The sequence below is a fragment of the Triplophysa dalaica genome, chromosome 8, assembly GCF_015846415.1.
Source record: "Triplophysa dalaica isolate WHDGS20190420 chromosome 8, ASM1584641v1, whole genome shotgun sequence".
Taxonomy (NCBI): domain Eukaryota; kingdom Metazoa; phylum Chordata; class Actinopteri; order Cypriniformes; family Nemacheilidae; genus Triplophysa; species Triplophysa dalaica.
The window spans coordinates 18,476,414-18,503,883 of NC_079549.1; the positions used below are offsets into that span (position 1 = coordinate 18,476,414).

The window sequence follows — 27,470 nt, forward strand, 5'->3', positions numbered from 1 at the left end:
ATATCCATGCAAGGCTGCATGGCAGCAGAGAGTTTGCACAGAATAGTTAAATTCCGCCAAACTAAATACATGCTATCGTTAAATAATTGACGACAGTGGTCAGGACAGAATTGTAAACCTATACAAATAATTTTAATTCAGTTGTATTGATATAGCGAGTAGCTAAACTTTCCCTGCAGCACTGTTTATTCCTGCCATGTAAATGTGTTTCAATTCATGACATTTTTTCATAATGATCTCTTCTTCTTCAACGTGAAAGTGAATTGCGCTGATACTCGTGAGAAGTCAATTCTACTGTTGATGCTATCTGTGTTCTGTGTGATTGGCTGTTTGCCGCACGTGTCACACTTTCAGGTGCACGCGCCACAGAATCTTTGGATCAAACCTGAGTTGACAAGTTAATACAAAGCGTTGTGCTACAGCTGAACCTGATCTAAACCAGGTTGGGTTAGTCTGGTTTTTAAAACTTACTCTGTAACTCAGTGTTTGATACAGGCCACACATGTACAGTGTATTTGTCAACTACCCACACATCAAATAAATGAATACAATGAAAATGTTGGTCTCTTAGAAAATCAAACGACATAATATCTACATTAACTGCAGTCTAAACAATCATCGACATTTCTTTATATTTCCTCTTCTCCTAAGTAATGACACAAAACATACGAGACAACGTTGATCCTTAATGAAACGTAAGTGAGAACACCATTAAATCTTCTTGGAAAAGCAACCTCTGAGCAATATCCTTTTCTCCTGGGCGTGAATGCTCAGTCACGGTCCTTAACATGTTCCTGTGTGCAGTCTGCGTTCATTAATACGGTGATACAATAAAAACCTCTGATTCATGTTGTTTTCTTGCCACTCCACAGTAACCGAAGCCCAAAACTGCTATGGCTTAATCCCCCTTCACATTTACAAAGCACATATCAATGTGCAATGCTGTTTTTTTTCCAACTCAACAATGATGACATGAGGCATTTGCCCAAATAAGGTGGCATTGGATGTGCGCTGCTCGAGCGGGTCTGAGGTAATGACTGTGGATTCCACACATCTTACCTAATGGCTCTCAGCACAATTTAATCCTCCAGTTATCTCAGACACTTCCCGATGTTGACCACAAGTGTATTAGCTGATGTGAGGGCCGAGAGCAGGGCCAGAGCAAAGATTAGATTGGGGAAACCGGGCAGCTGTGGTCTACTTGCACGCTGAGAGTCAATGAGAAAGACATCCGGTCCTCTATCCTGTCCGTGTCCGAGAGCCGTGTTATCGGCGATGACACGTAGACCCTCGAAGGAAGAAGCGGCGATGCCCTCAAACAGAAAGTTCAAGTGTGAGAAACATGGTTGGTATCTGATGAAATATTATGTTTAGGGTGGAGCAAGCCTTTGGGATATGTGGATTGAGAGTAACCTAGAACAGTAGAGACATGTCTGTTTTAAAAATAGCATCATAGCGCACACTCATTGCTTTTGGGTGTTGCTTAAGTGACGAACAATGTTTACATATAAAGCATTTGAGCATTTTAGATGGCTGCTTGTCATATACTGTATGATGTGCCCTTGGGTAAAAGCCAGGAGACACTGTGTAACACCAGTGTTTTGTTTTAGGTTGTATAATATACATCTGCATCACGTTCACACATTGTCGCTGACACGTGAAACTGAAATGGCACGACACAAACCCAAGAAAGCACTAATGTTTGGGAACATTTCGCCTGGAGAAGAAAAGAGGGTGGAGGACAGATGTTCAGCTGTCCAGTGGTAAACATGAAGACTTTGGCAACAACAACGGAGATAAGGAAAGGAACGGAGCTTTCCGCAAAGTCCCATGACTCACCCGAAAGATTTACTCATCCCTGCGCCAGCAGACCACAGAGAGAGACTGCGAAGAGCTCTGACACAATGACAGACGCTTCCATTCTGGACGTATGCCGTCGTAATTTCTTCTATGGAAAGTTATATCACAGCGGACCTGAAAAAAGAGTTTTGTACTGTTCACACATTACAAATGAGTCACACAGTTAAACAAACGACAAGATGTAGAGAAGCAATGAAGAAGCACATCTCTTAACTTCAGGAAGTATTGTCAGGTTACCCTGGGGATAAATCAAATGAATGAGTAATGACATTTTAAAAGGAAGGAACATAAGACGCGTGTCAACATGATCATTTCGTTCAACAGAATCTTGAAGATGTTATTTAAGTAATTAAAGTTATGAGTAGATTAAAAAAAGATTTTTCGTGAGAAACACATCAGGTTGTCACATTCATAGTGGAAAATTGTATTGCTCAGAGACAGAGGTTGCTCTTTCATGGTTTAAGAAATTAAATAGAGTTCTCTGCTGTTTTTCATTCATATATAAAATTAATCTTAAATCTTGACCCCAAACATTGTTTGGAAAGAAATTAAGTGTATCAAAAAATAAGTGTATGACAGATCAATGCAGATTGTTAAAGTAAAATAACCAGGATTTGTGTCAAATGAATGAGAAATAAGTTCATATTGTGATCTTCAATAACATGGACTTCAATTGCATATTTGGCCAATCTGAGCTCAGTCTGTGACATCGTTGAGATCTCTTTTAAAACTCGTCATTGTAAAAACGGTGAATTCCCATACCTGGGGTGCCAGTTTAACATTTTTGCATTAAATTCATGTTTTGTGAATCTGCAAGTTATTTATGTCCATTTTTACTGCATTTTAATTATTTATGTGAAAACGACACGTATTTAGTTAAATAAAGCATAACATTCTGTAAAGTGTAATTTTTACAGTGTATTGGAGCCATTTGTGAGACTTCTGGGTCTTAATATAACAATAAATATGAGACACAGGAGACTTAAGTTTCCATTCGCTCTATATTAAATCTCATTTGTGTCAAAAAAAACAACAGTAAAATTCTGTAATTTACAGCTATCTTTACCGTGCTGGAGAAATACAGGTATTGAGATATTGAAGAAATCTCATATGTGATTTTTTTTCTCATCGGTTGTCAACTCTGAAAAGGTTTATCACCATAAGTCTTGATTACTAATGTTTTATCATTGGACAAAATTCTAATATCAAATTGGTATATAATCATTTATTTACAGTTTTAATGTTCTGTCAAAGCACACAAGCATGTTCAACCTGATCTCACTGGAATTTGAGGTACGAGGTAGCTAATTTATATACATCCATACAATGTGAATCACACAAAAACGTACGATTATTAGAAATGCAATCCTTAGGCCCATCAAGATAAGAGAAATACTGCTGACACAAACTTCTGGCTTATTTACTCAGACTACTATGGTCTGTTAGGCCGTAAGAAAGAAGTAAGAGTGAAGGCTGGAATTTGCTCCAGCACTTGAAGATTAGCTCAGCATTCCTGACCGGGGCTGATGCTGGAACGGAGAAGCCGTCCTGTCCTGATCCGCAGAAGGCCCAGATAGGACCCCGTACCTGCTGTTGCATGTTTGCGTCAGGTATTGTGCAGTGCGAAGCGTACAGAACTTTGCAGGTCAAGGCCTCTGTCTGTATTTGACTAATCTTTAGGTATGAGTGATTCTATCAGTCAATAAGGCAGTCGCCCGAGCCCACAGAACATTTTGTTAAGGGTCTTACACCAGCTCGTGGTGGGAACGCTGAATACCTTTACCCTCTTACGCAGATTTGCCTAGCTACTTTAAATATGTTTGTTTGATTTCGTGGAGGTCACATACCTCTGAAATTCCAAGCTAAGACTGTTTAGTATAGTTAAGAATGTGGGCTGTGAAACGGTGCCATTTTCTGGCTTTAAACAATGTCAATAATGAGAGGAATATCATTAAACAAAAAGCTGGAGATTTCTGTTGATTTTAATTTAAATGTAAATATACTGTGGTATAACATTTTTTAAAGCCACAAAGTAATTGAAACTTCAATTTTGTACTGTATTATTCTATCTTAAGCCAAAAGTGCAAACCATTACGTCCACTTGATTGTGGCTACGTTATGAGAAAAACAAGGTTTCAATTGTATCGGGTAACTCTCATACTATTATTTTACTTACAATTTCCATAAAATCTGATTCTAAACGTGTTTCTAAACACAGACAGATGCTCTTTAGGCAGAGTTATGTAAGTTGTCTCTTATAATCTGGCTCCCTTCAACACTTTCAAGATGAATCAGCGTCAGTTGCTGTATGTGTTGACACTAACCAGGGGGAAGGTCTAGACATATCCGACAAATAAACAAACACCGAGCAGACCCTCCACAGCTGACGGTGGACCGAGAACTTCCCCTTTAAAGCCTTTCTCCATCCTATTTCTGCTCACCACTGTCTCCCAGAATCACTTTACTACAGTGTATATGTCAAACAAACACAATTAGTGCAAATTAAAGATGAGACATTCTTGCATCATTTCTTGTCATCTCAAACCAATAGGACTTTCTTTCTTCTGTAGAACACAGGAGAAGATATGTTGAAGAATCTTGATTAATAACAAATAACACACTGACTTCAAATTTACAGCCACAAACCTGGTGAGACATTTCAGAAGGCGAAAGTAAAGAGAAAGGGAGAATATAAAGGTTTTAACATGAGAGTGAATCAATTATGACAGACAGTGCTTAATTTGTGCTGGAATAAGCCGGATAGTTATCACGGCAGTAAAAATTTATAAAACTCTGTGATGATTTATGGTCAAACATATATGATTATGAATATGTCATTAGATACTGCAAACGTTTAGTTGTGTACACACTTGCACTGAAAACAGAACATTGTGCTTTGCAAAAAAAAAGAAAACTAACAGAATGCGTTCTGTAATCACGCGCTGCGCCTCACAAACTGAACCAAACTCAGCAAAATATTCTCACCGTTTTCCCCTTTCGTTCTGTTAATCTTTTAATTGTCAAATATCACATGTATATTTATTCATTGTACAGCACTTAAAAAATATTTTGTATAACTTTTAATTTAGGCTAACTTTCAAACGCCTATTTTTCTAAAATGTTTGACCGTGATGGACACTTCAGAGAGATATTTGATCTTAAATGCAGAAGAACCAATGAAATACGGTTAACGGATGATAATATGCCTAACGTTATACATGGCAGCCTTCACCTGTACCCGCAGGCGTAATTTAAGTTTTACATTAAACTTCGGAATTCTAAACAAATGTTAAGGGCTGTTTGGTGTTTTACCTGCACAAATATTCACAACATCTTCATTACGACAATAAACGGTTATTTGAACAAAGGAAAACTCAAGAAAAAATCTGGGTCTAGACCGATTAATTTCTTTGATAAATCTGAGAGTATCTTTGCATGTCCGTTTCCATTTAGGCTTTCTTATGCATATTTTTAAAACATCTAAATAGTTGGATAGAAAAACCCTCAGAGATTGCACATTCCGTTACTTCTCCCAACCCCACTAACTTGCCTGATCTGCCACGCCCCCTTGTTCCGGCACCTCGGAATTTACAAATTAAGCGCTGATGACAGAATTGTGATTTTCTGTCTTCATTTATTCTCAATTTAAACGTATTGGTTATTTTCCTATGATAAAATTACAGAGTTCACAGAGGTCAGATCATGTAGATAAAATATAAGGATCACAATGTAATTATGTAAAAAAAATATATATTTTTTGCAGGTATAAAACTATACACAAATCTACTTTTAAAGGGTTGCTGACAGAATCTTCACAGTGACGCTACGTTTAAAATGTGCCGGACACTCATGTACGGTTTGTTTTTGCTGTAGCCAGAAAGGAATTGCATTCGATTATCCAAATTTTTAAACAATTGTATAAATGGATGTGGGGAGAATATTTGCATACTTGTGAGTACACGGGCATGAAAAATGTATTTGTAAACTTCTCTCTCTGTGTGTGTTACTGTGCATAAAGCGTTTCCTGACATGAAAAGCTTTGATGTAGAAATAGCCAAATAATATCTTTGTAATATCCGAGTTGTTTCTTCTAGATAGCAGTTGAAAGCAAATGAATCTTTGCTTAAAACGGCTGTTTATCAGATGTTTCAGAAAACATGACTTCAGGGTTTTTAAATCAAGAGACATTTTAATAGAGGCTATTGGAGATATAATACTCACATTCATTTTTTTCATCTATGCAACTGTCATCTTTGTGTCTATGTTTATTTCTCTGCCAAGAGAAGCATCTGAGCCAAAGGTAATACTTAAAAGAAGCATACCTAACATCTCCAATAAGACTTCTGGGCTAAGGATGAGCAACGGAGCAGTACAACTATTCTCTGGGCTGCAAAAAGAAGATCATTGGGTGCACTGGGAACAACTCAATGTCGTGTGAGCGAAATCATTTACGAAGAGGTTAATTTGTGTTTGTGTATAAAGTAAACGTTAAATTGAGAGCAAGCCTTCGGAGTTACAAAAGGGTTGGGTAAAGTGAGTTTGAGGAAAAAGGAGAACTTGAATTGAAGAGGTCCTAAAAGGCCATCCTTCACAGGCTGAAGCGTGCTGCGAGGGGAATACCAAGCTCCGTGAACAATGTCTTCAGGCCAGGGTCAGCTCGGGCAGGCTTTCAGAGTGGCCCACAGTGGTGCAGAGGGGAACAGAGTCCACCAACAATAACAGTTTTGACCCGAAACCGCAGCAATTTTGAAATGAATGACATTTACTGGTCTATCACGAAAAAATTGTTGCATGGAGTCAAGAACAATCCAGTTTGTAAGACTACTGCATGTGTTGTAAAATCCTTTCGGGGGAAAAGTGTAAGGATGAAGATTTATTTTAATAACTGTTGTGCACTTAGAATCAACCCAATCCAAACTTTTATGCAAAGTGAGAAAATCTCTACAATGTAGAAAGTTATTCGGAGGGGACAGAACGTGTCATAACTTTAAATTAAACACTTAAACTGAGGCGTGAAACTATGCTCATAAATGAGTAAAGCATGGACGCAGGACAAAACAAGAAAGAGAACATTCAGACAAAAAACCAAATACTTCTTTTCAAGTATTGTTGCCTGAGGACTGGAATGTTGTAAACCATTATGCTGTTACTCTCTGTAACTGTCTTTTATTTACAAGGAAATTACACAGAATTAGTGGTTTTGTATGTTTGTAATATGCTTTGAAACATCTTGTTTAAGGGTAGTTGACAAACAAACCGTACATGTGAAAATAAAAATGAAAACAAATGAAGATAGATCAATATGAATACTAATAATAATAAATAACATTTTATAAAATTATTGGCGTTTATACGACAAGACACATGTATGGTTTATTTGTCAACTCTTAAATATTTTAAAACTGTTTTTCTCTATCAAACAGACTACAAGTAGCTGAATCAAATAGATACAATTATAAAATATATATTTTAATGGAACTAAAAAGTGATCTAATATTTACTGTGTGCAATAGCAGACTGCGTTGTGATAACGTACCCCATTGGTAGGTGATATTGTCACAATGAAAAAAAAACATACTTTTATCCTGGGAAATATTGGTAGAATATTTGCACTTACTAAATCAACACAAAAGACTTGGCATCACATTGTCTCTCTGGAATCTTTGATACACTGGAAACTACATAGAAAATGTTCCCCCAAACCCTCTCCCTTCTCTTTATATCTTCTTTTTGCATCTCTCACTGTAAACACATGCTTGAGCGACGCTCCCTTTAATTTGTTCAGCTCTAAACTCTTTGAACGGATGAGAGACCCTTGAGCCCAGCTTTATATTTGCTCTTCCGCAAAAAGAACTTCGTATTTATATGCAACCCCTTTATTGTCAATGTTTTTTCTTCCCTTTATAATGCTTGCGGTTTACTCCTCAAAGCCTCTGCCGAGATCCAAGGGTTGTAAGGCTTGTTCTTAATTACAGTAATTGCTTTGCAACATTAAAAGCTTATGGCATCTTTAGCAATAAGAAAAGCATGTATTGTAAGAAGTGCCTTTTGATCTTGACACTTTTAAAAACCAGAACCCCTCTAATGTTGACAATAGAGTTACTTCAGGGCCTCTTTTTTGGAATGACAGCTAAACCAGTCTTTGTAGATATCACTTTGGGTTATTGGTGTTGGTTTCCTTTCCTGTTTGGTTTAGACGACAGATGCCAAAATAATAAGGCACTGAGGCAACAAACAAATTCACTTTTGATCCTTGGGAATCTAAATTGTGTATTATAAAAAGAAAATATACTGAACCTGGTGCATGATGATCTACAGGGGTCTTCGCATATCCAACTCACATCCTTAATCTGAATATTAAAATAAAAAATTTAAGATCATTTTTTATTTGTGCTGAGGACAAATTGACCACATCACTGAAAAAGGACAAGAAAGGTTTGTGTTATACAATCAAACATATAAATTGAATTGTCAATTACACAACAAACACACAAATTATTTGAGGAATTCCCCTGTAACTCTCTTCTAATGGTAACTGCTGACTCATTTCCCCTTCCCAAGTGCCCACTAGAGACCAATCTACAACGTCTGGCCCAGCCAAGTAGATATCATTTGCTAAAAATAATTCATGCAGAATTCTGTCCTACTCTTTCTCCCCTTGGTTAATTTTTCAACAATAAGCTCTCCTGTGAATAACAGAACCTCTTTGTGGTGTGGCTCCTGGGAGGGCCCAATTTCTGCCAAGTTAAACAACGGCTCAGTGCTCAAGGTTTGTAAAAAGGTAAGGAGGCCTCAGAAGATACTGCCGTTGCATAGCACAACGCAAGCACCTGGATACATGCTGCCAGATCGTTCATCCCGGCATCCATCATGTGTGGTGCGCTGTCCTAAAAAAGACAAAAAGGGGAACGTAAGTTTAGATTCAGATGACAAAAATGGATAACGTAATGTTTGATAACTTCAGGCATGCATGATATCTATATATATTTCTTTTTTATAAGGTTGAAACAGAGGAAAATTTCCATTTTTGAGTAAACTATGCCTTTAACATGCATGGTCTGTCACAAAACAATAAAAAAACTGTCTGAATTATCTTAATTGATTTTCTGGTAGCAACGAGGCTACAAAGCTTTGAATGACACAGTTGAAGAACTCAGGAACAAAGCTCTCTAAACTAATGATTTTCTGAGCGGATATTTTTGGATTAGTTTGGAAAGAGTCAACACTACTCCACTGCTTTAATGTGGTGTGCTTTACAAGCTAATTTCATGCCATTTTGGCTTGATAGCAAAGTCTCAGCTGGAAACAACAGCAAAATCCTTGAAATTATTCTCAACATGGTGGCACAGGCCCCCAGTCGAAACCTTTTTTCTTATAACCTTCAGCAGCGAGGCACATTCCTCCGGTCAGAGTGAGTTGAGCGCCCTCTGACACAGCCTTGACCATTCCAGGGGTCACATCTCTAGATGTGATTGCATTCACACAGCTCAATGACACGCACAAAGGTGGGCCATTGAGTTTGTGCTGGGGGGTGTGAATAAAGCCCGTGGTAAGCTTTATTTTTTTTACATGTATGCGAATATACGCATATGGCAGAACACACAGCCTTGCAAAGTGTACTTCCTTTGACTCATACGCGTAAACATGCCCATTGCTACATATTGCGACAACAACAATGGAGGAAAAGGACAATCTCTCGCAACGAAAAGATGCTCGATAGATGGGTGTGGTGAGAAAGGCGGGACGAGAGCCATGAGGCGTGAGTTATAGTTGGAATCAGCTGTGTTCACACTGGTCCCGCATATCTCACGGAGGAAATCGGGAGCATAAGACGACGAGCGACGGGACTGCTGATTCCAACTTTCACTCACGCCACCGGCCACGCCTCGCGGCTCCCATCCCGCCTTTCTCACCACAATGGGTTTATTCCTGAGCTTAACCATTTCAGAAATGCATTCACCTCTTTATTAAATTATCTGAATCAACTGTCCTAGGACTGGCACTGTTAACTGGGGTAATAATTTGTGACAGTGATGTGGTCAATCCCACAAATTTGTTTGCCTATTTGGTTGCGGGATAAACAAACCAACATGGTTTAACTCTTTAAATGGTTTTAAATATGAAAATATTACTGTGCATATTTAAAAAGAAAGTTTAAACTTGTCCTTTAGTCTTAATTTATCAAGACATACTTCAATGCGAAATGGCTGATTTGGTAAGGTGCTAACTTTAGCCTGCTAGTACTGAAATCATGATCCCACCCTCCATGCAAATCGCTGTGCAAAGCCAAAACCACAAACCAGAAGCTCTTGGATCAATTCCAATAAAATCGTGTTTCATTCACCAGTGAGAACACGTTACAGCACAAACTAAAAACGTTACTACACTAGCGAAAACAGCTTATATATACAACAGCTTTAAAACGGAATTAGATGCAGAATTAATCCTGTGATATATAAAGGTCCACAAAAGCAACATAATCAAAACCCATCAAAATCTGATCATAATTTGTATGTTACCTATCTGTCCAGAAGTTAACACTCCCGATTTGGCCAGGCAAAAAAAAAAATTGTCCATTTGTTCACAGGCGATATATAATTATAAAAATATAATTGGACCACTAACTGCTTTCAAGATGTAGAGATTTCCAACCAGCATGAAAAAAAATTCTGGACAGGATCACCTATTCTACCTTTAAAGGAGCAATGTGAAGAATTTATCATAAACTAGCGGTGAAGTTGCATATTGCAACCAACGGCTCACTCCACCCTCCCTTTCTTAACACAGCTCTCACGTGGACAAAGATACCACTGCGTTTTTGCATCTCTGCTGAAGGAAATAACGCATTTAAGAAACGAAGTTTGTCCGTCTAGGGCTACTGTAGAAACAACAAAGGGCGAATTCCATGTAAGGGGACTCACGGTGTATATCGATAGAAATAGCTTATTCTAAGGATATAAAAACATATCGCTTCATCATGTAAGGTCTTAATACACCTCTGAAGACATAGATCCTCCAAATAATTACACACTCAACCTTTAATAAGATACATCTCTATTTGGATCTGTTTAGTTGCAAGGTCCTTTATTCTGACGCAAGTAGCTAAAACACAATAATAACAGGCTCAGTTATGATGCCCTTTTATTAGCGCGTGACAATGTCATAAATAGGATTAAAATTGGCCAACGTCTGCTGCTTGCGTTCTGTCTTATGTAAGGCCTGCCGTATCATGGTTAACCACATGTGATACAATGGCCAAACCACATGTGAGGGAGTATGTCAATAAAAGAGTCGTTAATCAAAAGCAACCGCTCTGTGTTGTGTTTGCTGAGGTTTTCAGCTTCCAAATGAGAGAATATAAGAAATATAGGTGAGGTTAGGCTGAAAGAAACAGACAGCGTGCAGGACTCCATAAGACATACATCAGTCTGGCTTTTCATGGCAAAGACAGCGAGGAAATGTTTCATTGTTGGCTAAAGCGAAAATTAGGTTCTTGTTAACATTCCATTTCTGTATGACTGAGGATGACATTTTCTCCAGATTTTTTTCTATAGAAGATACTTCTATGGCACATGTTGTCTTGACCATTCAGACTTCTGACCATAAAGTTTTCCCTTGATCTTCCCATAATGCTGTGATCTCCGAGTTGGATCCTAGGGGTGCTGACAAACCCAGGTGTGATTAAGAGCGACTACCTGAATAGATGCTGAAAAAGCCCTCATGGCCCACATACAACCGCCTTTCTGAGGTTGCCAACACCTGTTCCATCTCTTCTGTATGGATTAAATGGTGTGACCCAGCTTTGAACTCGAAAACCTGCCCACTACGATTGATCTCCTAGTTGTTTATGAATTGGTCTATTCTCATTGTCGTGCCTAGTGTCTGAGCACGTTGACTTCAAATGTAGTTTATCTTCAGAAGATATCTTCAGCGGCCAGTATAATGGAGTCCTGACATTAACATCAACTGAAATTACAATTATATTTATGCATCTGTCACATACTTAAAAGTGACCTATAGTGCCTTTAAGTTATACAACTGATCATTTTGTGTGTACCTGGGGATAGAACCCATGACCCTGATGTTGATAGCATCATGCTCAAGATGCCAAAGGTCAAACATTTCTCATCCAGCTCCTCTGGGGACAAACTATCATATGCTATCTACGGGTATTTTATATCTTCACGCTCTTACCCAGTCATTTATTGTTTCAAACTATAAAACATCCTTTTGATCTACTAAGAGCAAGCTCTGAGCAACAGAAACAAAATAATTTGAGCCGACAGAAAGAAAGAGCTACAAATAGTATCTCAACAGTTTCTCCAAGACAGCATCAACATTTAATTGAGAGAAAATGGAGCCTTTTGCCTAATTCAACTGAGGAAAAGTTTTTTTAAAGTTTCATGAAAATCCAACACAATCTCACAGGAATTTGTACTGTATGCATTTTAGTGTGTTTTAGTATGATCTGCTTCCGCGGCAGTGACGTTAGTTTAGGGGTGGGGGGTAAGGGCAGGGGTTTCAGTGTTGCTTTTTTATAATAATCATACGTTTTTAATTCATACAAATTAGTCATTACATAAAAAATACGCACAAATTCCTATGAGATCAGGTTAGAAAATATCCAAAGTCTGCAATCCAAATTCAAAGATATAAATATAAACTTAATAAAATTATTTTTAGCAGGACAAAATTTATGGTATCCAATATCCAGATACTCTTACTGATGGCCAAAAATGTAACAAAATAAAATCAGAGCCCACATCTGCAGAAAATATCTACATAAAAATGTTCTGCTAGTCCTATTTTCTAAAACATAAAAAGCAACATTTAGGCAGTATATTTGGTATATTAGTAATATGTCTTTGCTGAATCCTCGAATGTCCAAATGTGTTGTTTTTCAGGAAATGGAAAAAACATTGTGTTCAAAGTTGACAAGCACTTTTTAATACTTTTTATTGGTTAGATATTTGCAAAACCCAGCGACAAACATAAAGGGAGACTGATAATAATGATTTATGACAAAAAAATTAAATCATACATGATACAGAGGTTTCAGCTGCGATTTGCTTATTCCGCTGATCAGTCTGTCAATCAAAAAACTTTGTGACAACTCCAAAAGTATGTTTTGAGGTAAAAACATTAGTCACATGTCAATGAATTTCATTTTTCATTTCCTTCTCCTTTATCACATGCACACTGTTAATCATATTTGTGTTGCTCTACATTCAATTTGAACAGCTGTTTTTTGTTGTTTTTGTTTCAATAAATGAAACTTTATCCCCTTTCTTTCTTCACTAAGACAGCATTGATTCTGTCAAACAAAACCACTATTGTCTCTTATAAGCTGAATAGACAGAGCGGCATGAAGCACAAAAGTAAACTGTCTGTTCAAAAGAGATGAAACACTACAAACAATGACATCTGGATCTTCTCAGGGCTTAATCGGAGAAGGTAAATGGCCATTTTCAGCATTTAGGATTAGCTTTAAATTGATGGTCTGGACACTATGTTGTTGCCAACTTGCCATTATTATTGTTATTTATTCTTTTTTCGTCTGGGTCCTCGTGGATAAATCTTCCGTTTTCAGCTGCGCGGTGGGAAATCTATACTTAGTTTAGCTCTATTCAAGATACTACCAAACAGCAAGCCATTCTAGTGCTAATCGAACGCCATGAAACAGCCATTCATAAGGGGACATATTATGGTTTGGCCTCTGTGGTATGTAAAAAACCGTTCCCGAAGCCCAGCCTCCACCAACCCCCATGACCTATAGAGAGAATAAGGTGAGGACGGTTCCTCAACAAAGCAACATATATACTAAAAATATGCTAAATATCAAGTGGCTTGTTTAAATCTACGTTAAGGTAGAAATCAATTTAACGTGTCAAGATGTTACACAACTAGTCAAAATGCTGTGTGACCATAACACAGAAGCTATCCAAACAACTATTATAAAATTACAATCCATAACCCAAACACAGCAAACTGCAGTTTAAACAAACAGGCCGACACACAGGGGCAGGAGCGAGAGCTCGGCACAACCGCTCCTTTATGGAGAAGGAAAAATAGATAAATACCATCTGACATCATAATAACAAGTTGTATAAAGCAATAACTGCTTAGCTTCATGCATGCTGCTCTGCACGCATACCAAAACAAACAACAGCTTTGAATCGTGTCCCTCAGACTGAGCATTTGTGGCTCTGTTTAATCAGATAAAGCACAATGCCACAGGTTCACATGTTTCACAAGAGAAGAAAGTCAACAAGAGCCAAAGAATGCAGCTGTAATTATGGGTCAGCCATAACTTGTTTGTGCGCTCCGGTTTCCGAAATAAATCAAAAGTAAAAATAATAAATTAAATCAAAGTTAATATGAATAGGGTTCAAATAGTAGATTGATTTTTGAGTTGTTTTTTAAGTTGCATTGCTTTCCTGGAAATCCTTCTTAAAGGTTTAACTCTAAGAGCAGTAGGCAGATTATCTACAGTATTTGGAAACAGTTTGAATTGCAAGCTCAGAAACCTAAGCTCTAGAACTCAATGAATGGCTCAAAGCATTTAAACAACTGCCATTCAGTTTACGTTGGGGCTTACAGCAATAGTGATTAACAAACCTTGTAGTAAACTCAGAATTACTTTGTCCCTCCTTGTTTTTAAATAGGGGTTCATTTAACATTCTTAATATCAACACCTTTGGCAAACAGGTGGGAACAACAAAACACATTGAGTACAATACAAACAGACAGTAAAGAAGACAGAACACATTTCTAAACAGGTTTCATTTAATCTATGCATCTATGACAGGGGATTTCTGAATTATTTTTTTATATTTCTCTTCCATTACACCTCTCCATGCTTTTTGGAACCTGTACGTATTTCTTGCAGAACACAAAAGAAGATAATTTGAAGAATACTGGTAGGCCAACAACATTTGCCCCCATTGACTTCCATAGTTTGGACACAAAACCACTGAAACGTTTCTCAAAATGACTTCTTTTGTGATCAACAGAAGAAAGTCATATACAGCTTTTGAACGACACAAGGGTGAATAAATGATGAAAGAATAATTTTTGCCTTGACTATCCCTTTAAATTTCAAATACTAAAAAGTATAAGGGATTTACCAAAATTAAGGGAATTGAAGAAAAGTAAGAAATACTGCCATAAATCCACAAACATCCAGTAAAAACAACAGGGGTTAATAAAACTTTAAATAAACATACTAAAAATTCACTTTGGAAGAAGTCCTTTTTCAAAAAATAAAAATAAAACCACTAGGCATCACATCTATCGTAAAAAAGGACAAATAACATCAACAAGCATATAACAATATTTTTTATTATTATTAAAGGTATGAGAAACAACTGTGAAACTGCTGAATGTAATACAAAGCAATTAACAAGAATTGAAGGAACAGTTTGCCCAAAAATGAAAATCAAGATATTTGGAAGAATGCTTGTAAACAAACAGTTCTTGGTCACCATTGCTTACCATATAGAAGTGCCCCAGAATGGATTGCGTTCTTACATTCTTCAAATTATCTTCTTTTTTGTTCATTAGAACAAAGACGTATACATAGAAATGTTTTCCTATTCTATGTGGCCAAGAACTGTTTGGTAACAAACCTTCTTCCTAATAACTTTCTCCGAGTTCATGAGAAAAAAGAAAAATATACAGATTTGGACTCGAGGGTGAATAAATGATGACAGAACACTTATATTAGCAAAGTGTCAGATCAGTACACAGAAAAACATGCCTGTGATGTATGGGAAAACATTAAATAATTTGTATATAAAGATTACTAATGATGACACAATTGTCATACAGTACACATTGCAACAATGATTGGCTTACAGACTAAACCCCAACTATGTGAATATTACAAACAACTGTGGTGTATTGTGGGAAGCTGACTTCCTCCAGCGAAAAGGGCACACTACAAAAATGACACATCCATACCAACTAGCGACAACCACTTCCATCCGGGTGAAGATATAACTACAATTTATATGAGGTTTAATGCGCTTGTTGAGCTTGCGGTGCTATTTTCCAGCGTGTTTAAACAAGAAATGATATCGCTGTCAGCCTTGAAATTACTGTTTTTGTTTTGTGCTTTGTATTAACATAAGAGAGTTGTCTTTCTGACAGCAGGTATGCTTGAACCCAAGATCATGTATTTCAAAGGGGATTATAGATATGGTGATAGATAAACAGCATGTTCTCATTGTCTTGTATGACAGAAAAACCACACTGAATGAACAATGAGCCTGAGTAATTGTTGTGGTATATGACAGGGATTACAAAGATTTACAAGTATTTCATCTTTGATATGGAAAAATGCTCAGACTTCAATTATAGACAGGTTTCGAGATTGGGTGTTACTTAGGACTAAAAAGTGGCTTTGTGTGTGTTTGGGAGAGGGCTAAGCCCATGAATATTGATGCACTGATGATTTTTTCATTTTCGAAATCAAAACAGAAATGTAAATCATTTATTAATATAGTGATAAAATGAGGGAAAAAACCTAGCACACAAAAATCTTAGGACATTTTTGACAAATTCAGAAACCCTGACCTTTAAACTTTTTTGATTTCATGCTAACACCACTCTCAGTCTCAAGATTTCAGTGGAAAAATACAATGTAGTGGTGTCCTGATCGTGGAATCGCATGCGCGGGCGTGCATGTGGGGATGACAACAGGTGGTTAGCAAGGATACAGCGCAAAGTTCAGCGCAACATTGATGCCCCAAAAAACAGTCAAACATTTACAGAACGTGTTTGGAACAGAATATTCCATTATAAAAAAAAAGCGAAATGAGCCAGGTTACATTTACATTTATGCATTCGGCAGACGCTTTTATCCAAAGTGTCTTACATTGCAATGTCCTATACATTTTTACATAGTATGTGCAATCACCTGGGATCGAATCCATGACCTTGCGTTATTGACGCAATTCTCTTACCACTGAGTTACAGGAAAACTTAGGATGAAGTCACAATGTGCAAAATAAATGTGTTTAGGCAAAATGTCTGAAATGCATGGTAACATTATATTCAAAACACAACTCACAAATAGTACAATTAATGGACATTTTCCTTAAACAACGCATAACAATGCTGTGCCACTTACTAGACCAGATCTTGCCTAAAAACTATTTTCAAATTTTTTAATGTTTTTTGTATCACGCAGTGCAAAGTTCAGTCTAAGTAACGAACCACGTGCATTAACAGACAAAGTGTTGATTCATATTTATACGCCCTAAATTTCAGTAAGTGACAAATGTTTGGAAACAGTGTACACATTGATTTACGAGTCATCTGCAGGTGCATGTGGAACGTGCTGCTTCTCTATACCGGTCTAGCAGCAGAGAAGACGCAGAGATACGCAATCCTGCGCTGGGTAATAGCCAGACTTCTTGTTCCAAAAAAACACAAAGAAAGACAATTGGAAGAATGTTAGCCACTGACAGTTCTGGGGCGCCATTGACTACAATAGTAGGATCAATTAAATGGTAGTCAAAGATGCTCCAGGACCGTTTGCTTTTCCAAAAATCGAAATATCTTCTTTTGTGTTCAAGAGAAAAAAACATAAAAAAATCCCACTATGGTAGTCAGTGGGGCACCACAACTGTCAACATTCTTCTTCTTTCTTTGTCTTCAGCCAAACAAAGCAATGTAAACAGATTTGGAACAACTGGATGTTAATTTTTTTGGGTGAAATGCTCCTTTAAGTGGCAAAACAGGCCAGGCAATCTGGTATAATACCCACTATAACAACATAAAAACTCCTGATTAAGATATTTTATGTGTCTTGCCAACCATGTCAAGCCGATAAGCTTGAATTTCTAGAGAGAGACAAAATAAGAAAATATACTTTAAAAGCCATAAAATAGCTTTGTACTAAAGCATTTGCTAAATATATAAAAAGCATCCTTTGTGTCCCTTTAAACGCATTACTGCTCCAAACTATTTTTGTGGGGCAATACTGATAAATTACACTTCCGGGCATCTCTCTGTGAACATGAACTTGCCTTTTTACAAACTTAAATTATGGATCCTAAACAATTCACGTAAAATCCGCTTGCCTAACAACCACCTCAGTGACGCAAACAATTGTTGGTCAATAGAACAGATTTAAGAGATTCCGAGCCTATCTCGCCCCTTTCACAGAGGTGTCCTGACCTTATTGAATGACCTAATCCTATGAGCTCATACTCTGTGTTCGCTTGTGAGTTCTGCATGACTGCCGCTGCCCTAAGAGATGCGGGGAGGGGTTTTGGGCTCAGAGTGAGGCTCCGTTGGTTCCCTCTTCGACACTGACCTCATTGTACGATTCGTATTATCGGTGTGGTGTGAGAGAGTTGAGCCCTGCTGGACTAATCCCTTGACCCCCAGTGCATTAAAGTGACCGTTAGTGGACATGCAAGGTCGGTCTGTCAGCCCACCCCCGAAAAAACCTGACATGGGGAGTCGGTGGGGGTGGGACTGTGTAAATTTGCATGGAGGGTTAATGGAGGCTGACATGGGGCATAGCATAGTTGATGACCAACGTGGGAGTCTGCCATAATGCTGGTTTTAGGAGGAACACGCTTTGAGTAACTTGTGGCTCCAGAACACTTGCTGACCCCCAAGTGAAAACAAGGAGGCTTCTTGTTAATTCACTGCCAATTCACACGCTTTGTTTTATGAGCTTTAAAGAAAGGAAACTTTCGAGGTGAATCAAACATAAAACTATTTAAATCACAGGTTCTATTTTAATGCTTTTCACTCCATGAATCTGTAAAAAAGGCAGAAAAAAGATCCCAGGACCCCCTAGCCGGGCCCTAAGTTTGGTTCCCCAACCCTAATTTGAATTTAAATTGGAGTATAGTGCATTTACATTTAGGCATTTAGAAAACGCTTTTATCTAAAGCAGCTTACAGAAAAGATAAAGGAAACAATAAAGCAATTTGTCAAAATGAGGCAATAATACAATAATTGCTCATGCCAAGATACCAAGATAGAGCGAGAGAGAGAGAGAGAGAGAGAGAGAGTGAGTTTTTTTGTATTTTTTTGTCAAATAAAGTAAAGTAAACATAAAATAAAAATAATAAAATATATCTGTTTTGATATTTGTATAGTTGACAAACATCTGTTCTATGGTGTGACATTGTAAAACATTGTAAAACTGTTGATAATATATTATTATATATTATTCATATTCAATTTATAATATAAAATGGCATAAGAGAGATTTATCTTCATTTTAAGTTTTTTTTATGTTTACCGTCACACCATAGGACACATTAACAATTTATTGTTGTTTACAAAATGTTCGACAACAATCTCTATGCCCGTTTTGGGTTTGATCTTCTATGTTTCATCTTCTGAGACGATTTATGTGGTGGTAAAGTGCTCCAATAAACTATTTTCACAATGTGAAGCTCCCTTTGCGGTGCAGTCCTTGTTAACAATAGTAAACAGTTGGAAGCCCCTTTCAAAGGGGATTATATCAGGTCAGGTGCATTTGGACCTTGATTACCCTTGACATATGTTTGACCATTCTGTTACCGCTTCAGAAGCAAGACTTATTAAGAGGCAAGAAAAAAAGAGGTCATCAAGGCCAGGACCCCCCTAAACATTGCAAGCAAACAATCCTTTGGCCAATGAGTGTTGGGCTGATGCTTCAGCCTGTTGCTTCATTTTGTGAATACAGTGTTAGTTACCAACATCATGACTGGTGCAATTTACCCTTTAAAATTTAATCTTAGTGATTATTCAGATTTTTGTAATTACACTTACGAAAATCTACTGTACTATGTAACAGTAATGTATAAGATGATAAAACTACTGTAATTTAACATATACCAGGTTAATGGAAATGGCGTATAATGGTCTCTTTATAACTTCTAAAAGTGATAAAACATGAAATTTGTAACTATTTTACGAGGTGTCTAGTTAGTTTAAATTCATACGAAACAAATCTTACAAAAACATACGATTATTAGGAAAAGAGATGCACAGATACTCAGTTTCTCCACCGCTACAGATTATTCCGAGTGATGCCTGCCAATAGCAATAGCGATTCTGAGAGTTAAACGAACATATCTTAACTTTCTGATTGTTATTAATTCATATGACGACTATAGTAATATTAAACATCAAACTGGGGATGTTTCCTAACATTTTCTATTTTGCAGAGCACAAATATATTGCATTTTCCTGTCCATCTTTTGATTGACAGGATATACCCTGATCATCGGGTGTTTTAAAACTATCGGCCAACCAAGGAACATGTCCAAAAACCACGGTAGTACCACAGTACCATGTCCAATACACTTTAGTAATACCGTAAAACATTTTGCTAAGGGTCCTGCCAAAAACCTGACTATGAGCAAAAGAGAAAAATTAAGGCGGATGACAGACAAGGCATTTAAACCCAAGTGTCTGATTTGTTAAATAATGCAGACGGTAATTCAAGAGAAGGCTTTAGAAGTGCAGTGAGAGGCTCCAAAGAGTAAACAGCGCCTACTCTGATTGTGAGGACCTTGACATCACTTAACCAGCTGGACCAGGTGGACTTTTATGAAGGCTTAAACCTAAACCAATGCTACAGGTGTCGCACACAAAACATGACACACACTCACACCATGCCCTGTTGCATGCGGCAGAATTCCGTAAACAATTTAAGACCTGGGACTGTCCAAACACACCAGGCATTCTTAAAACCGTTGCATAAGGACTTCATAACTCATTTTTTTCAGAGCACGGGGCACCATATGCATTATCTAAACATTGAATATGACGCATGGGACCCTGGGAGTAAAGCCAAAACTGTGTAATCCCATCAACCGCCTTGTACATTGTATCTTCAAACAAGATACGCCGCTTCGGATTGTTCTTGAGGGATGATCTTTCAGTTTGTATGATTAAAAAGCTACCAGCACAAACAAAACATTGATTCCATATGTTTTTACTGAACTTTAAAACCTTAAGACAGAAGCCTGCCGTATATACAAGTGTTGAAAATAGAGATAAATGCTGCTCAAGGTCATGTCAAGACAAGGGATCTTTCATCCAATTAGCATTATGTTTCTTCATATCAAAAGTCAGTGAGTCAGTGCTGGAGGTGCCAGCCATGGGCGTACGATGACATAAATAACTTTTAAATGGTGAGGCACATTTTAATTGAATTATCTTTAATGTGTCAAGAAGAACCCAGAGTAACAAACTCAACAAACAGCATAGCCCATTAAAAGCAACCATTCACAACTACAAGTGCAGTTAAGTTTCTAAGACAATCCCTAACAATTATCAGAAGCAGGCGTTCTCTTCTGTCAGCTACATTTCTATTTTTATAAGGACAGGGGTGTACTTGCCTTGATTAATTGTACTTCATTACAAAACTTAAGAATTGTTTCAGGGAACGTGTACTTTACTAGAGTAATAAGAAACTGAATGCTTATACGGTTATGCAATTACTCCCATTAACATTTTTACAATTCCATTTTTGATTAACATATTAAAAAGAACATGGCATAGGCCTATGACTTTCATCTATTTATTATCACATTTCTCTGTGCCTTAGCAAAGCGATAGATTCAGAAATAAAATTTATTTTGCTTGTTTACTCAAAACAGCCTTTGTGAAGATTGTATGATCGGTTACTATAACACGGAGGATTTGTCTGAAACTAAAAGGAGCTGCCTTACTGTCTACTCAGTCATTGACTTAACAGTCAATGACACAAGATGGTACCTCCCACGGAAACTGGTTTAGACAGGCTTTCAAGGCACCATAACGTCTAGCGATCTAAAAAAAATTTGAGTGAGCCTTAGCGTTATGTAATAACTATAACGTCTCATTACAAATACAATCTGTCTTGTATATTTTTTTTTTCGTTTTTTCTCTTAAATGTTCTCTTACTGTTTCTTTACGAAGTTTAACGTGCTGAATACGAAAATCACATTACTTTTATTTTACCATTGATGGTACTCACAAATATATACATTTATACATTTAGGTTTATTACTCATCACAGAAATTACAAGGTACTGGTATAACAATGTGCTCAAAACAACAGTTTAACATGACCGTTACTAAAAAAATGTCGCCCAAATCTTCCATTTGATTGTTTTTGTCTTTTATTACTAATACTGTCTTCATAAACCAAGTTCCAGATATAGTCACCCATCATCGCTACATCCCACCTTCCCTGTGCTACAGAAATTTAAAAAAAATTCTGACAGTGACATGTGAAAACTTTTTAAAGTTTTTGTTTATTTGCAATTTACTGATATATCGTAATTAATGATATAAACTCAAAACCAAGAACTATAAAAAGGTCAAGTAAAACAAAAATGTGTTCCACTGTGTTATGTGGAATTCTTTTAAATACACGATTTTGTTAATTTCAACCAAACAATGTACAGGATTGTGGGATATCGTAAGTAGGTGAATTGCAAATTGCGTCAAAATTGCTTTTTATCTTCTGCTACTGCTTCATAAGAGCTCAACCACTAGCAATCCTCTCTGAACAATAACAGTCTAAATTAACCTTTTATTCAAGTCTAATTTATTTTCAGCGTAATCAACAGATTAATAATTTCAATGAATTGCTGTCTCGGATTGAGGTACATCACCACAAAACATTAAATACTTAACTATTAACACTATGCTAAATGGAGATCTTTGAATCAATAGAAATTATTTCCAAATCCATCCAAGCATAAAGATTAAACTGAAAATTACCCATGAAAAGCAATGTCTTACTCACGCCAGGAACAAAAGAACAAGAACTTCAAGTGTACATTAATCAGTTTTTTGCTTGACACAGTTTTCCATTTTCAGGGTCGCATGTGTGTTTGAAACTGTCTTAACCCCTCTCATCTGAATGAGAATACACAGCTTGCATTGTGTGAAGCAGTAGAAGGGGAGAACTAATTCAAAGGTTGCACAAGGAAACTATAAACTCTGAAAGGTCAACAAAGAAGAGGTTTATATATACACATACACAGCGCAACAACTGAGCCATTCAAGTCGGAAGGAGAACTACTTTTTATAACTGTTCATATTCAAAATTAAATTATAAAACATGAAAAAGCCAACTGGTTGTTAGTCAACATTAAACAATGTATATTGTAACGAAACTGTCATATGAATTGTATATTGATGGCTACAAAAAAGGACACAAAAAAAATCCCTAAGCTCCCAAAACCAGGGAAGCTTGAGTCACCTTAAATATCTATCAATGTGTGCCTGTCTCTAAAAATAGAAAAGAATTTCCCAGCGGTTTTCCCCTTTTTTACAACGCAAACACATAAATGGTATTCAGACAGGGCAGTGTTGCTATAAATATTTTTGCAATGATGGAAATGCCTAAAAATGTTGTCATTGCTCTGAATTTCTTGTGGTGTTTAAAGCAAAATAAATCTGAGACAACAGTAATGTCCTACTGTCTTAAATGCTACTGCCAATTACAGCCTGAGCTATTATAAAGCAAAAAGACTGTTCAAAAGAATATATACAGATTATGCTAAATTAAATTTTATCCTGCAATTAGATTAAATTAATTCTTCAACACAGCAGACACAGGCACGGACGCGACGATTAACAAGAACATCATTAACAAGCCTTACTTTCTTCTTTCCTGTTTGACTTTCAACACATTTGATGTGCGAGTCTAAAGGTATTCTTTCATTAAATTTTTTTTTTAAAGGAAAATGATTAAACTGAGTAATTCTTGTGTCCCCATCATTTGTCTTTGATTGTATTAAATATTAAAGATGAAAATTACACTTTATTAGTCAGTTTTCTTATCACGATATCTTAACGACAGTAACCTGCTGTTCTCCTTAAATCATTTTCATATTTTCTATTGAGCAGATCTGTTTATGCAACATCCCCAGCTCCTATACAAGAACATTAAACGCGAGCACAAAGTATTCCAGATGTCTCCATGTTTTTCTTTCTCTAATCAGAAGATAGTTCTCTAATCATAAACGTTTTTCAAAGCCCTAAATTTGACTTGCCTGTTTGTGTTTTAAAAAGAACAAAAGCCAGTTCCCGAATGACCTCCTCCAGGAAGTGACATCTTCCTGGTGGAAAGACAACGGCACAAACATCAATCAGTTCCGAGGTCAAATTAAATGAAGCTTAATAATCCATTATACTGCATAAAGCATTTTAATATTATAAAGATAATGTGTACTGTTTCTTTTTTGTATAATGTTTTTTTTTAAGTCACAGAGCTCAAACGGTACCGCACGTCAGGAGTTCCTTTTATTTCTTCCTGTTGTAACCCAAAGATCTCTTCTAACACCATTTCAGGAACCAAAGCAATGACGTAATAAATGGCAGTAAATGAACTGCCTTGTGACCTTTACAGGACGCGTTCAAGCCACTGCACACAAACAGAGAGGACAGTGGACGCAGTGGGGCCTGTCTGTCCTGCTGCAGTCACAAGATTAATCTGGCAAGCATGTGGCAAGCAAATAATGACTGTATGCCATCAGCTTTGTCATTTATACATGGGCCACCCAAGGAAGCAAATCAAGCTTAGGATCTATAAACTCGGACCAAAAAGCAGACGGCGCTCGCCAATTACAGATTTACATTCGTAGACCTTTCCAGTACACTGTCATGGTCATAATACAATAAATCACATATCGCGGGCACCATCTGACACCACCAAATCGGCCAATCCTCAGACGTCTCAGGTGCCTTCATAATCCCATACTCCTTTATTTCCCCCTTTCTTTCATCTGTTTATCTTTCCCATATATCCTTTTCCACAAGCCTCTTCAATTCAACCCGATTAACATGTCTATATAATGTACAGTCTCTATTGACTTGATAAATGACAGCTCAAAAGTTGAGGTTCTGACCCCGACTCTCGGTTTCCTTAGAGATGGGTCGGAACAGGGCTTCCCAAGGTGGTGAGGGTTTGCAAAGCCTTTCTTCTGTCTGGTTTCACGAAGGCGTATTCAATGATAAACGCCATCAAAGTGACAGGAGCCTTTATGATACGTGCGTCCCGCCCAATGTTGAATAGATGGACAGTGATAGCTATGCTCATTGTTAGCACGTTGGCGGAGTACTGTATCCTATAGAGTGGGCGGAGCCTGGAAGACGCAGCGCTGAATAGACGTGTGCCCTTTGGTGCCCTTCCAGGTGTGGGAAACGGGGGGCACAAAGCACCTGCAGGGCCTTCGCGTTAAATCTCATTGTATCGCGTGCCAATATGTTGGACAGTTTTGCAGCCATCGTGTGAGATTCTGAGCCTGAGAGAGTCTTGTTTCATTCATCACAAGAGATTTCACCTAATACACTTACAAAGACGTACATACAAGCGCACATCATTCAAAACCTGCCTGTATGCAGCGAGACAAAGAGCAGGCTTCTTAGATGCATGAGATACTGCCATAAAGGCATCAGCAAGGCATTTACACAAAAAGTCAAATGAGAATTAATCTCTGTCACATGTCCAACACATTAAACTAGTACATCAATCATTATGTTGTTTAAGGCTCTGCGTCACCTATGATGTGTGTGTTGTGCTTTGCCATTCCTTACATACCACAAGGAACTCCAAACAGGAGTATTTGAAATGGTATCAACAGTAAATGGCAGCATTCCTGAAAATGAGTTTAAACAAATAGAAGGTTACATAAGCATCATTAGACATTCTCTAATTAGAACTGTGCAGGCACGGCTCTCTGAATCTGAATCACAATTTGTATCCAGTGGTGAAACAGTTGTGATTTGTCGTAGTGGCATTTGGCAAAAGGGGATAAGGAAAACTGATCTGTATTACACCGAGGAAAGAGTAAAGCCTGCCAATCTAAGCATGAGCAAAACACAATGCGTTTCTTGTTCTAGTTCATCCTCTATGATACACCCTTTCTCCCTGCCACCTCTGCCCGAATTTAACCTTAAACCAATAGAAATGTGTCCTGTGGGATTTTCCTGAAAAGGGCAGAAGCAATAATTGACTACAGACGAGCAAAAAACCTACATGTACAGAGTTTTAGTCACGTAAAACCCTTCCTTCAGAATAGAAAGGCTTTTGCCATTGTTAAAAGAAAATGTTCACAAGTCTTTACAAAAGATTAAAGCCACGTGACAAAACTTTGTGCTTCTCTCTGCCGGTAACTTAAGGAGATTAATGCAAGTTAATATTTGTTTCTAATGCGATACGTTTTCACGTTTTTTTACGTAATTTCTTCATTTACACACCATTGTTTTGTTTAAAAAATATACATGTTTTTCTCTTTTCTTTTTTTATTGTAAAATAAAAGTGAATTGGGATTCAAGCCATGGTCAGACTTGACTTTGAGCATGCAAATATCGTTCGGATGGTTTTACGAAAATGGGCGAGCGCGATTACTCCATTTTTTTTATTTCTGTACCGAGGGGTCATGCTTTGACTTTTTTCATCTCCTGTTGGTCTCTTGCACTCACATGACACAAATTCGCAGATCAGAGTTCACCAAACTAGAACTTTGCTATGAAGCAAAATATGAAATATTGTTGGACCGGCTTGCGTTTCTGGTCTGTCGCATTAACATGCGTATGAAAAGTCAAGTGTGAACCTGGATGTACTGTGTGCAGGGTTGTCCTGCTTAGAAAAATTGGAGGCGGCCACCTCCGTCAAATTTCGTGCCGACTCAGTCTCTCGCAAAAATGATGTCAGGTGTCTTTACAAAAATACTATACAGTTCTGTATGAATATTGTTTGTTTTGCATCCAAGTACATTCAATTTCTTTAAAAGTTTCTTAAATTAACGTAGCGTACATTATTGTATAATGCCTTAAGCTGTGCTGTTGGCTTGTTGCAGTGTTATCCTGTACACAGCGAGTTCCCCAGTATGAACGCACATTGCGATCAAAACGACTCACAATTGAATGACTCCTTTAGATCAATTTGTTTAAACTGTTGAAATTTTTCAGTCACTTGCAAATATAAAAACATCTGTGAATCATTCGAAAATTGCAAATTTAGTAAGACTGGTTAATTCAGTGGGCTGAAAAGTCAGTGGAAAAGGATGAAAATCTTTATTTGATTTAAAAACATTTCTGTATAAATGTAATGTTTTATATAACCTAAAGGTGCCCTGTCAATAACGTTTGTTACCGCCTTTATTCACGTAGAAACCGCATGACAACAGTGTCGTGGACCAATTCGGAAGTGGTGTCTAGCGTCTAGCAAGCCACTAGCTTGTTTCAGCGTCATCATCTATGCCATTATTGTTGTTTTGATCATTCGCCCTCTATTGGCGGTTTATACAAACTGGAGCTTTAATACAAATTTTTGTCTTATTATGTAAAGTGTTTGGTTAAGCCACTTAAATTATGGTAGGCCTACACGTGCATGTGTGTACAAGATAAGGATGGCACCAACCTCATTTTGACCCAGTTCCTCGCTCTTTATTCTTTATAAAAGACGGACTACTTGTCACATTAATGCCTCATTTACAATACTTAATATTTAATGCTAAACTTACATCACATGACATGACAGAAGTTTGAAGTTATAGCTGCAGTTACATTATGCCAGTACTATTTTTCCTGCTTATAACATTCCTCTGTTGTCTGATATAGATCACAAAATAAGACAAAATTACAGT

The 27,470-nt window shown here is 37.3% G+C and overlaps 1 long non-coding RNA gene across 1 annotated transcript in view; it reads right to left on the reverse strand.

The window, feature by feature from the left end:
* Positions 1-679: 679 nt before the first annotated feature.
* Positions 680-27,470, reverse strand: part of LOC130427911 (uncharacterized) — a 63,106-nt gene continuing 36,315 nt past the window's right edge. Inside the window, exons 2-5 of the long non-coding RNA XR_008907371.1 lie at positions 8,563-8,747; positions 8,158-8,210; positions 1,840-1,974; positions 680-1,413 (exon numbers count right to left, since the gene is read on the reverse strand). This is a non-coding gene — a long non-coding RNA (uncharacterized LOC130427911). The remainder of the gene's footprint in view (positions 1,414-1,839; positions 1,975-8,157; positions 8,211-8,562; positions 8,748-27,470) is intronic.